This window comes from Etheostoma spectabile, chromosome 14 (genome assembly GCF_008692095.1).
Source record: "Etheostoma spectabile isolate EspeVRDwgs_2016 chromosome 14, UIUC_Espe_1.0, whole genome shotgun sequence".
Classification (NCBI taxonomy): domain Eukaryota; kingdom Metazoa; phylum Chordata; class Actinopteri; order Perciformes; family Percidae; genus Etheostoma; species Etheostoma spectabile.
Window position 1 is genome coordinate 1,250,181 of NC_045746.1, and position 13,449 is coordinate 1,263,629.

A 13,449-nucleotide genomic window follows, 5' to 3' on the forward strand; every position below is an offset into this window, starting at 1 on the left:
CCCCATCCAAACAAACACTACAGACACACACACTCACACACAGCAAACAGCCTCTCTCCTAAATCTTGACAGCAAGACAGGAAGCTCCCTCACAACCACTGATACACAGTACTCAGGTGATCACACACACAAAATTGGTAGCACACACTTGCACACGCCCACAGGGAGGGAGTCCCGCATGCAGAGCTTCAACGTGTATTATGCAAGGAGCTGAATGCAAGCCAAAGCTCTCACACTGTCTGCCCTGTGTGCCCTGCACAAACACAAACACACACACACACACACACACACACACACACAGGGCCCCTCCCACGGTTCGCTTGGCCAACTTCATCAGGTATTCATTCAAAAAACACACACACGCCAGCTGGCTGCACGCCCAGAGACCGCTTACAAGCAGCGAAAAAGAACTAGAGGGAGAGAGAGAGAGAGGGTGGGAGGTTGTTACAGTGAGAAGGGCAGAGAGGGGGAGTATGGGAGAGATAGAGAGGGAGGGAGAGAGTAGGCACTGGAGATTATAGAGAGAGTACATGAACGTTAACTTACACAGATATGCATGTATCTGGGGCTGAAACTATAATTAATCTGTGGTTTCTTTTCTTAATTTATTGATGAGTCATGACCTATGAAATGTCAAACACTGGTGAAAAATGTCCATCATAATTTCCCAGAGCCCAAGGTGATGTTTTTAAAAAGTTTATTTTCATCCAACCAGATCTTTAATTTAAAATGATATAAAAGTGAAAAAAAACACTGAATCCTCTTTTGAGAAGTTGGAACCAGAGAATGTTTGGCAGACATACACATACTGCACATGTAAATAGATCCACTCTCACATATACAACCCCACTCTATGCTTCAACATGCTGGCTTGAGAAAAACATAATGAGAACACTGACAGAAGCAACATCCAAACCACTATCTATTTCCCCCTTTTGCAGACACTGTGCGTCATGCTCACCTTCAACAAGGCTGCACTTCCTACTTTCAACCACTAGATGTCATGACTGATTGCCTCACTGACAGCAAACAGCAGCCTATTTCCGTTAGTTAGCTGACCCAGTTAAAAGACCATTTGGAAGTATATACAGATGAAATGTGCTCCTCAATGCTAAGAGACGTAGCACGCAAGGGAAGAAGTGAACACTCACTAATAAGATGTTTACACACACATGCAGAATAGTAATGATTCCCACTGGACTGAATGGGTCTAAACATACACTAAAAACACATCCTGTTTGTGATGGTTGGTCTTCCTGTCAGCTTGATATCAATCCTGGTGTTCAACATTGGATATTCATTTCAGAGTTTAACTATTGCAGGGCAGGAGACAGTAAAAGTTTGCTTTTACTGTGTCAAAGAGGACTAAAAGAACTAACGAATTGCACCCAGAGAGGCTCGGCTGGATGAGAGGATTGAAAAGTGGTAATCTGAGAGTTCTTTGTGCACTTTTTAAAAGAAATATTCATTTTGTTAATAAACACTGTGAGTGATGATGTTTTACATTGTTTGTTTATCTCTACTTGGAGTGTTGGGGCAGTTTTACTTTCTGTAGCTACTGTTTCATTTTTTGTGAGTTGTTGCTGCTCATTTTGGAGACCCAGTTCCTGATTTGCTACAGAGCGGTGCCAACAAATCACAAAATTCCCTTCTCGTTTTTTTTAAAACTAAACCATGTAATTGTTTCGAAACATTTTTTTTTTTTTTTTTTTTACGAAATATGTTTTTTAGGCGTACTTCTAAAAGTTGTAACATTATCAAGGTGTGTGTCTTCTAACCCGTTTGTCTTGTACATATTTCAACTGCAGCGTTGTTTTTAATATCGCTATTAAGTTTTAAAAGAAAAGGTTCTAAATAACAACTTGAAGTAAGAGACCAGGATATAAAGAAACAGACTGACAAGAGTAAAAGTGAAGAAAAAGATACAGGTCGATTGACTTAAACACGTAAGAATAAGACAGAAAGGCAAATCAGAAGAGATTGAGAGAAAAACCAGACTAGACTGTATATTTGTTTCACAGTCGTTTCAGTTGCCTTGGCAGTTAATTGGAGCCTCTCTGCATTTAATCATAATTCGTTTGTGTGGGTTTGTTTACAATCTGCCGTCAAGTGAAAGCAGTGAGAGAGAGAGAGAAGTAATAGGGGTGGAGAACAGGCACCAAGAGATGAGCGAAGAGCTCTTTACTAATCATTTATGCTGAAGGTCTTTTTATAGCCAAAGGCTTTATTATTATTATTATCATCATCATCATCATCATCATCATTATTATTATTATTATTATTATTATTATTATTATTGTTGTTATTTTTATACTGTTATTTTCTCTGAACTGTATTTTTATAAATTTTTTGCAAGCTGCTTAAAACTGCTACTGGAAATTTAAATTTCCTTGTGAGGGTCATCCCAAAAGGATCAATAAACAAAAGTCAAAGTCTTTCCACCACCAAACCCATACTCTAGACCCACATAAATATCCAGTTTCTTCACATCTCCCCCTGTTGTCTAACCATTTCCACAGAGGTACCTGCTTTGGTTGGATTTTAATAACATGCATACCATCACTAGAATATTACTACTTGATTATAACTTGGTATTATCAAGTGTCACTCCTGCAAAATCCATGTTTTATTATCCCTGAGGTTAAAAATCTCTTTATAAAGCGGCCACCTCCTCATACATCTCTACTACATGACTTCTGGATTTTATATGTACAGTATAATGCGAAATCACAATGGTCTCTTTTACACTGCTGGATGTTGAAAACATATTCTTTTTTTCATAAGGAGCTATTTCAAATAATTTATTTGTGGTAAACACAAGCAATTATAATTTTAAAAAATCATTCATAACATCAAAATCAAAATTCAGTAAAAAATCACCTTGTAATAGGAATCAATGTTAAGTGCAGTAAAATTTTCCTCAGAAAATAACACTCTTCTCTCTTCTTTCACAGACTCAGTCAGAGCCAATCACTAAGGAAACTGATGAAAAGTTTCTATATATAAACTCACCTATATACATATCACAGACTGCTCCCTCTCACACACTCTCCCGCTCTCTAAGTCGCCCACACGCACACACACACACACCACACACACAACACACACACACACACACACACACACACACACACACAGATGGAAAGACATTGGATAAACCGAGAGCTGAGACTTTCACCGACAGAGACGAAAGGCGGATAGATGGGTATTGTGTGGTGTGTGGTGTGTGTGTGTGTGTGGTGTGCGTGTGCGTTGCGGTGTGCGTGTGCTGTGCGTGTGTGTGTCTGTTGTGTGTGTGTGTGGTGTGTGTGTGTGTGAGGACATACGGAGCCTCTTGGGCCGGCGGTGGGGGTCTTGGTGATGGGGTGTGTGTCCGCTCGGTCCGGGGTGTGGGTGTGAAGTGGGGGTGCTGCTGCTAAGTTTGGTGTGTTGTGCTGGGGTGGCTGTTTTGGTGTGCGGGGTGGCTTTGCGTGCGTTTGGCTTCGGGGTGTTACTTGTGTGTGTCTGGTGCCTAGGGGGTGGGCGTGGGACTGCGGGCGCGGGAGGGGCCCGGGGGGCCGGTTGGCTGTGGGGTGGTGGGGGGTTAAATTGTGTGCCTGGGTGTGCGGTTTGGCGCCGGTGGTGTGGGTATAGCTTGGGTGTTTTGCCTTGCGCTCGCGGCGGGCGCTCTGGTGGGTGTGGAGTGGGCGGCGGCTTCGCGTGGTGCGTGAAGCGTGCCGTGTGCGGTGCCGTCTGTGCGTGTGCGTGTGCGTGTGCGAGAGACAGCAGGTGCAGAGCCATCTACCGGTCACATTCCAAACACAAACAATCACTGCAAGTCTGGCTTTACAAAGGCAGAACCCCTTAGTACAACACCATTTCCTTCAACATGGAGCAGGATAGACAGCAAGGAATAGAAAGAACGTGGGGACAAGTGATCCTTTAGAGTGGTGGGCATGGGTACCAACAGAGAGGCCAGAGGTTACTGTAAAAAATGTAAAAACTAAATTGGGCAAAGGGTTGTAGAGGGTGTCTCCATAGATCACAACTTGACTACACATAGGATAGGTATTATGAATTTAATAGATTCTGTTAATGTTGGGTAATGTAAACGTATTATTGTATGTGAAATCTGTAATACTACACAACTGTAGAAAATTACTTTCAGCAATTCTAATGGCGATTTGAAACATGTACAGTATCTTGCATTGATTGTTGCTGGATTCACTGGTAGTGAAAATGACTAAACTGAAAATATATCATTATGGAATAAGAACATCGTATACAACATATATATATATGTATATATGTATATATATATATATATACATATATATATGTATATATATATATAACAATATATATTATTAATCAATGTTTGTGTGGTGAGAGATTTTTACAATCCAAATTTATGCACAATGCTACATTTTGAATGAAAGACTGTCTGTGTTACAAGTGTGATGAGTTTGGAGTTTTCCTACACGTGTGTGCAGGATTAGGGAGGGACTGGAATGGATGGGCAAATCACTGCTAAGCTCCTCTATTGCTGTATAATCCTACTGAGTACACACATACAGACGCACAAATGTGTAAACATTCATTCAGACGTGCACGTGCGCACAAACAAACGATGATCTGATGCTCTATTACTCTTTCATTTTTGACACATGTACAAAGCATGCATTCGCAAACACCCACACACACAAACAAAAGCCAGTCATCACAGACAGTCAGACACACAAATATGCAGGCAAAGTTCCAGCACACTCATTCAAGGGCAAACGCAGACATAAACCCCCAAATATTATTTCAAAGACAATACTGTCTATAATCCTGTTCAGAGAATGTGTGTTACTGCACCACAGGGAGTAAGAAAGAAAATGTAGGAGGGGAGGCAGTTGCAAGGAGATAAGGGAAAGATGGATGAAATTTAAACACCATTCACCATAACACCATCCATTGATCACTCTACCCACACAGCTATCACTCCTTTGCCTTTTCTTTAACATGAGACCCTTACATGTATTAAAATAGAATGTCATTCACTTTAAAAATGGAATATGGAGAATTTGTAAGCTCAATTAGTAATTTGGAACGCGGAAATATTTTTCCACATCCTTCTACAGGGCCAAGACTATGATGTGAGATGTGATAGAAGTTTGCACAATGTGATTCTTCAAATAGCAGACTACTTTAACGATGTAAGCTGGCATTTCATTGGTAAAATTAAGTCAGGAAATCCTATCCAAACTGAAAGTTGAATACTTAGTAAAGTAAAGTTAGACATTCCCTTGCTTTTATAGTCATTATTGAATAATTCTGAAAATGTATCACTCAGTATTCAAAAAAGGGATTTGGTAATAAAAGTAACTTTGTAATTTTGTATTGCAAATTTAAAGCAAATCCTCTGTTTGTCGCACCTCATTTTTGTTCTCCTGTGACTCCTTTATGTGGGTGTGACATGGTGAGAAATAAAAGCATGCAATAAGATGACATGAGTGTGACAGGTGTGGGATGTGTGATTCTGAGGAGCTGCAGGGAGAACGGTGCTAAACAGCGCCTGAGAAGACAAACGGCAATAAAGACACAACTGTGTAGACTAACACTGCTTTATATGCTTGTCAGCACACACACACACTTTTTCTCTTTAAATAAAAAAGACTGTGGTGCCTGTATGTTTCCACATCTAGGACAGAGAACAATACTGCTATGTGAGCGGAAGGTGAACTATCCCCATATAATGGGCATAGGCCGGCAGACTGGCACTAATAGGCATGAACGGGCATGGTAGTGTGTATTGTGTGGATGAAGGAGAGATGGGTGACTGCTCAGCATGTGTCCTTGTCTATAAATAATGTGTTTCACCTTTTCAAAGGCACAAGCACAAAAATGTCGGACAGGCAGCAGCACTAGTTGAACACAAAGACTTTGCACAAATCATCAAAGCCCTCTGCTTGACGCATCCAGCACCTCTGAGACTCAACAGGACACACATGCATTACACACCGGACCCATACTGAACTCAGCCATTATTCAGACAAACAAATTCCACTGCCAGGCACACAATGACAACACACTCCACAGGTGTCTGCATGCTGCCCAGCACTGTCATTGAACACAACAATAGACTACACAACCCCATATGCAAGTCCACTCACTCTATACAATCAAAAGTATATAATCATGTTGAATAGCCATGCTGATTGCTACAGTATTAGACTCACAGAAGGGAAAATGGCTCCAGCTGATTGGGTAATATCTACAGAGTGAAGCATGTATTACGTGTGCTTTTAGCAAAAGGATGTTTTTATGTTGCAACAATATGACAGAAAATTAAGACATCAAATGGCCTGGTAAATACTTTTGCTTTATGAATAACTGAAATATTGAGGGTCTCTTCATGGTAACCCTTCACTAAAAGAATCCACAGAATATTTCATAAATTTGAAGTTTGAAAGAATGCACAAATATCACAGGAGCAGCTTTTCTTCTGTACACACATGGTTATTTCTCTGTCTAACTCTTCTTTGATGATACATTCTGTTATTCTATGATTCTTTGACTATGATGATACTGTACTTTGTGGGGATTATTATATATAAAAAAAACTCTTAACAATCTCAATATGATACCCTTACATAAATAATGAATTTGCAAGGTTTACCGACACCTTTGTAAATAACATATTGGTTAATATAAAAACAATTTATAAACACATAATCTAAACAGCAATTCTGTTTTAAAGATTGGTGTGAGTAAATGTATACTTACAACAACTAAAACATTAAACATTATCATTTAAAAAGTTTAATATAAAATAAAAGTCAATTTTTAACAGTAAATGTCTTTGAAATAACACAATTATTTTGAATAATAACTATCGTATATATGAAAACAAAGATGTATTACAACTGAATGGAGAAAAGAAAAATATACATTAAAATACTAATAAGTAAAAAATATTTTGACTCTAACACCCACATTCCCCATTATTGGAATTTAATTACATTCTGCAATTAGCTGAGCTATAGTTCATGTTCTTGCTTAAATATCCACCTTTCAGCGCCTTCTGACTTAACAAACCAGTTTGCATATGGAGGCTACTCTACTGCTATTCAAGTGTAAGAGTGATTTGAGTGGGGGATTGCAGAGAGAGATGAGAGTAGACAGAAAGCCAGATTAACTGCATACACTTCTCTTTGTTTGTCACACACAGAAATACACACACACACACACACACACACACACACACACACACACAAACACGTATAGTGTACACAAACACTGATCAAACAATTCCATCTTGGTGACATTCGCTGGCTCGACCTTTTCAAACTGAGCAAAAAACAGCAAGACAAAAAAAACGTATTTGTGGGTACAAACTCTTTTGCAGGCATGCAACTGTCTTATGGATTGAAAATAACATGTTTTAGAAGCTTTGGCATACACACACACACACACACACACACACACACACACACACACACACTTGAAAGAGGATACAAAGAGGAGAGGAGAGAAGGACGGGGGGAGGAGGAGGAGGATGAAGGAGAAGCAGGAAAAAGATAGAGAGACAGTGATATCACCTTGTAGTATTGACACTGCAGTGATAGGTAGGGAGAGAGAGAGAAGGAAGGGAGTGAAATGGACATAGAGAAAAAGACTTACAGTATGAGATCTATTAGCTGATAGAAGTCATGCAGACAACCTCCCACTCCCAATCCACTCCTTAGGCAATTGATTTGAGTATATTATGCAGAACACGGTGTGTGTGTGTGTGTGTGTGTGTGTGTGTGTGTGTGTGTGTGTGTGTGTGTGTGTGTGTGTGGTATGTGTGTGTGTGTGTGTGTGTTCTATTATATATGTTGTGGGTCCTGTCCACTCAAGGTAAACCATTACATTAGTATTAGTAATTAGTATAATGGTTCGGTTTAGCATGTAGCGTTTATGGTTAAGTCTCCAGAGGATAATTTAAGTCAATGCAATGTCCTCCGAAGTAACAAAAACAAGCTTGTGTGTCTGTCTCTGTGTGTGAATGTTTTAAGAGGACAGCATAAAGGAATGCCTTGGTTCAAGACTTGCCAAAATCCCTTTTCCCATACGCCAGGGAGCCAAGACTTCCCTAACCAGCCAAGAATAGCTCTCTCTCTCTCTTTCTCTCTCTCTCTCTCTCTCTCTCTCTCTCTCTCTCTCTCTCTCTCTCTCTCTCTTCTCTCTCCTCTCTTTCTCTCAACTACACACACTCAAGCAATCACACGTTTTTACTCTTTGGATTCAATGAGAAAAAGAGTGATGTGTGAAGGAGAGAAGTACAGCCTCACACACTTCGATCAGCACGGTGAAAGAAACAGAAAGGAAAAAAGACAGAGGCACATTTCTGAATTGTAAACCTTGTACAACATGCTTTGGCAGTAATGTACATACAGTTATGGTAATAAAGCTCATTTGGATTTTAAAAAAGAGGGAGAAAAACACTGCAGTCTTGCTCTGAGCTTAAATATATGCATTGGCAACATGTTTTTAAATAGCAGGTCACGCTAATAAAGCTTCACTGAAATGAACTGGAATGAACCAAGAGGCAAAAAAGAGAAAGCAAGTGAGAGAGGAAGACAGACAGAGATTCCAGCAGGGGAACTGCAGCCCTCTCCAAACTCTCTTCTCCCTGTGGGGTAAATGCTCGGCCTGTGAATGTGTACGTACGTGTGCATGTGTGTGTGTGTTTGCGTTCACTTAAACAAGCGTGTTTGTCTAAAACAAGGACCACTCTGCACTCCCTACTTCCATTGTGCACCAAAATGATTGAAAATTGAGGCAACAGAACAACAGGCAGGAATATGCTTTCCACTCCAAAAATATGGACATAGGCTACTGCAGAAGAAATACTTAAACCTCATTCACAATGAGTTGCCACAAATAATACTTTTCTTTTAAAAAACGGTTCATAGTGTTCAACAAGGCGTTGCGGCAGATCTGATTTCAACAAATATGACTAGACTAGTTTAATGTGTAACACAATAGACAACATTTGAAAATCACACTACTGTTATCTACTTATTGATTTGATTATACTTAACCAAAAATGATTGTATCACTCACACATGCAAAGAAATATTTAAGCAAATTAACTTTTAGCAGTGACTTCTAGATTTTTCAGCAGAGTTCATTGCTCAGGACATTCACCCAGTATTACTTTTTATGTCTGCACTGTTGATGCCTGTACTGTGCAATAATGAAATGTTTTTAATTAGTTTGTGATGCATATTATTTGCTCATAGCTGGACAGATAAGTGCTGCCTTGAGACTTAACCTGCCAATTAGCATCTTGACACTCTAGTGAGATCCAACATTAATCTTCCACTCTGCATGCAGACTCCTGGTGGAGGTTGGTTAGTGTTTGTTATTAGTCACCCATGTCCATTGTTTATTGCTCATGACAGCAGTAAACAGACATGCAGAGCATCCCTCAGGGAAAGAGGCGAGTGGAAAATAACACTCATCTCCAGTCAGGCAAGGCAACGTGGAGGGAGAGAACTTGAAAACCTTTGCTTATATGTTTGTTCATATTGATTTTCTTTAACTCACTGTAAGAATGCCTTATACTGTAGTGACAAGAGAGAAACTATACATCAACCAGAAGGCCGGAGTTTAAATCCTTGACCTTGAGCATTTGCTCTGCAGAAATGTCTGCAAGCAAGACAATCTCCAGCAGCTCCAAAGGTGCTTTTCTGCAGCTGACCCTGCAATCTTACTTGCCAGTGGAAGGGGAGGAAGTGAAAAGAGAATTTCTCCTCTGGGAATCAATAACGCGAGTAAATCAGACAAGTATCAAAGCAGTTGTAGCTTGTGGTTTGCTACTAATTTAAAGAATAGAATGGCAAAATTGTTTTATAAAGAGATTCATCAATGAACTTGCAGAGACATTAGCCACCCAAACACTCACATGAGTAATGATTATAAACAAAGCGATAAACTAAAATACATCCACCTCCTCATGCCTCCCAGAGACATTATTTATAGGGTGTTTTTTGCGCTCTCAGCACTGCCAATAAGACATCCATTCTCACAGGAAGACCCCTCACTAACTAGTTCCTGAAGGTGTTATGCATGAAAATATATTGCTGCTCCAACAAAGAGCTTGAATGCAGTATCATACAGCAGACAAACACTCAGTCACTAGGCAGACTTGTAATAGGCAGACTAGACTAGTCTTTTCTTAAATCTTTATACATATTGAAAAAGTGGGTAAATATACCATTATGTTTCATGACAGAGAATGAGGATTAGGAGAGTGAGCCATTAATTGGAGCCATACATTTACAATTGTGCTGTTTTGCGGAAAACCTTGGTTCATTCACTGCGAGTAGCGAGTATGTGAGTAGGTGCAACTTCACTCACATTAAAACCAAATGCACTTTACTTAACATGCATTTGGAGTGTGACCAGGGTGACAAAGCAATGCTCTTGGCTATAAGGAAAACACAGGGCTGAAAATTTCTTGACGTCAGAATTAGTAATATCAAATTAAACATGACAGTCAGACTAGCAACTTTTAGGTTGTAATAGCAACATGGCAGCAGTTTGTCAGTATTGATTCAGCAGTATGCAGTGAACCACTGTACAACTTCAATTCAACTTGATATAAGTCTCCATCTATTCATTAAACCAGTTTACATAGCTAAAAAATAACTGAATTTATTTAAATGAAAACCTTGAAGTAGGCACATGTTAAGAGATGGGGACAATCTCACCTCATTCAACACAACTCCTCCAGACCCCCCTGGTTCTTCACCAGGTGGTACAGCCCATGGAGAGGGTTCCAGATTATCCCAGAATGCAGAGTGTTGACTCAGGGACTCAGCACTCCCTGGTGGATGAAGCAACAACAACAAAAGTTGACACTAAGGTAGGGAAAGCACAGATTATAACATGACAGGACACATTGAAATACTATACACTGTGGTGTACGCATCAGCTGGCCGACACATGCATCACCAGGTTTATGTAACTTAGCTTTGATCCATACGCATAAACAACATAATGGGATTGTCACATTTTACATCAAAAAAGTTGTGGCAGCAAACACATGACACGCAAAACATTTGTCTTTTACTTCCCAATAGCCTCTGATTTTCTGTATGTGCACATTAGTACAGATCCCACAGTAAAGCACTACAAACATGGCTATTGATGGCGATGACTGTAGAGCCCCTGAATGAGTAATCTACATAGACTTGAAGAGAAAAAAAAGAGTTAACTTTACCACAAAAATGGAATGGGTTATATGTGTGGTACAAAAGAGCGTTTATGAGACATTAAGTTAGTGAAAGACCAATGAAAACCCGCTGTATGTATGTGTATATTTATATATATATATATGTATATATATATATATATATATATATATATATATACATATATATATATTCTCTTTTGAAGAATTTCTACGCATTCTTTCTGTTAAATGTTTTTGCTTGAGGCCTTTAGACCTTACTCTCGTTTGACATTTTCACCATGCATTTTTTCATTCTGTAGCTTTCATTTGCTACTGTTTGCATAATGTTTTATTCTTTTAAAAACAACAATGCAAATACAGGTCATCATTAAAAACAGGACCTGTCATATTCATGGAGGGAAAAAAAACTCCAGTGCATCTTTAAAGACATCAAAAAGGCAACAAGCTGATTTAAGCAGACACCCACACACCGGCATAATAGACATACTGGCTGATCGTCAACAGCGTGCACACACTCTGTGGGACCAATTAAGCAGGTTGTGGTGGAATGATGGGGATTTTACAGGGCGATACGTGATACATGTTCCCAGCTGCAGTGTGTGTGTGTGTGTGTGTGTGTGTGTGTGTGTGTGTGTGTGTGTGTGTGTGTGTGTGTGGAGGTGTGTGGGACGTCAAACATCCTACTGACCCACTTTTTACATGTCTGAATACAATGAAAGAGGTGGGTAGGAGTGTGTTTGTCTTGCTGTCTAGCTGTGGGAAAGCTTAGGAAAGACATAGAGGGGAATAACAGCATGTGGCTGGTTTTGTATGTTACATTAGTAATGGTGAAAAATATATAATTCCACGCACACTTCTTATGTTACAGTATACATGACGACTCTATTCTACAGAGAATTGAGAGTTAGGGTGGAAATTACATATGATAATAGGACAGTGAGGCAGACGCAAAACAAGAGAAACAAAACAGAGGACTGTCTGGTATGGTAGACATGGGAAAATCAATAGGCTTCCACAGTGGAGTATAGTATAGTGTCAGGCTTAAGCTAAGCATGAAGGCACACACATATTAAGCTTAAGGCAAACAGAAAGCAGCAAGGTTTGTGTGTACTAAAGATGTTTGTAATGTGTGTAAGTAAGGCAGAATATAGATGCGTGCTGAAACTATGGATTAGCAGACACCAACAGGCAAAGGAGTCCATCATATGGTGTTAAAAAAGCAAGGTAGAAAGAAGGACGGAGATAAGAGAAGAGACAGACAAAAAAAGAGATTGAGTAACAGCCAAAGTTAAAAGAAGAGAAAAACAGTAGGAGAGATCCAGTGGTAACAGGAAGGAAGACAGATGGAGAGAATAGAATGGATGATGAGGTAAAACAGACACAGAGAGAACAAGGCATTAGGAAGGCAGAGGGAAAGAAGACAGAGAGAGAGAAACAGATGGTGGCAGAGAAGAGGCAGATAGAACTCACTGGGAGGACAACACTGGCACAGCCAGCGAGACACAGCAGGGAGTATGGAAAGCTGAAAAATGTCAGTGGAAAAAGGAAGGAGGAGGACAGGACAGAGAATGAGGGTTTCATATAACCCTCATTCTCTGTCCTGCTCCATCATTTCACAAGGCTGTGCCAGTGTAGAGGGCGTTTCTAGACTACCAAGTTTGGGCAGTTCTTATATAACTATCAGAAGGCCTAATATACAATATATAATAAATAAGAAACAAAAAATAAAAAATAAAAAATAGCTGTCATGAAGATAATGTTGTCAACATAACACAAATATCACAAAACATCATAAAACAGATGCTTAGGTTTAAAATTCACAACAGAGTCCTGTTACTTGTTTGCGGATCAATTTTATTTATTTTTATTTGATTAGGACAATGCACATTAATGAACAGTTCACCATCTTTAAGCCAATTGGCTAGTTTTCAACTGTAGTCCTACCTAGGATGCATGTCTTTTATGGTGGGAAGAAACCGGAGCACCCGGAGGGAACCCGCGCAAACACGGGGAGAACATGCAAACTCCACACAGAAAGGCCCGGAACGACCTGGATTCGAACCAAGCACCTTCTTGCTGTGAGGCAGAAGTGCTAACCACTTAGCCACCGTGCTGATCAGTTCAATGTTCAATGCTGCAGTACATGCACTTAATTGACCGAAGCATATCATTTGTGTACAAATCACCGTGCTGATTGAAGTGTGTGAGGCTGTACTTCTCTCCTTCACACCATCACT

At 39.8% G+C, this 13,449-nt stretch overlaps 1 protein-coding gene across 5 annotated transcripts in view; it reads right to left on the reverse strand.

Moving 5' to 3' along the window:
* atxn1a (ataxin 1a) overlaps positions 1–13,449 on the reverse strand; it is an 81,092-nt gene that overhangs the window by 10,996 nt on the left and 56,647 nt on the right. For 3 of the 5 annotated variants that reach the window (XM_032535802.1, XM_032535804.1, XM_032535803.1), the window contains one exon: positions 10,728–10,843. The gene's annotated coding sequence lies outside the window, so the exon portion shown is untranslated. Of the gene's footprint in view, positions 157–10,727; positions 11,046–13,449 lie in introns of those variants that run through there. The other 2 variants (XM_032535805.1, XM_032535806.1) reach the window with 2 other exon arrangements.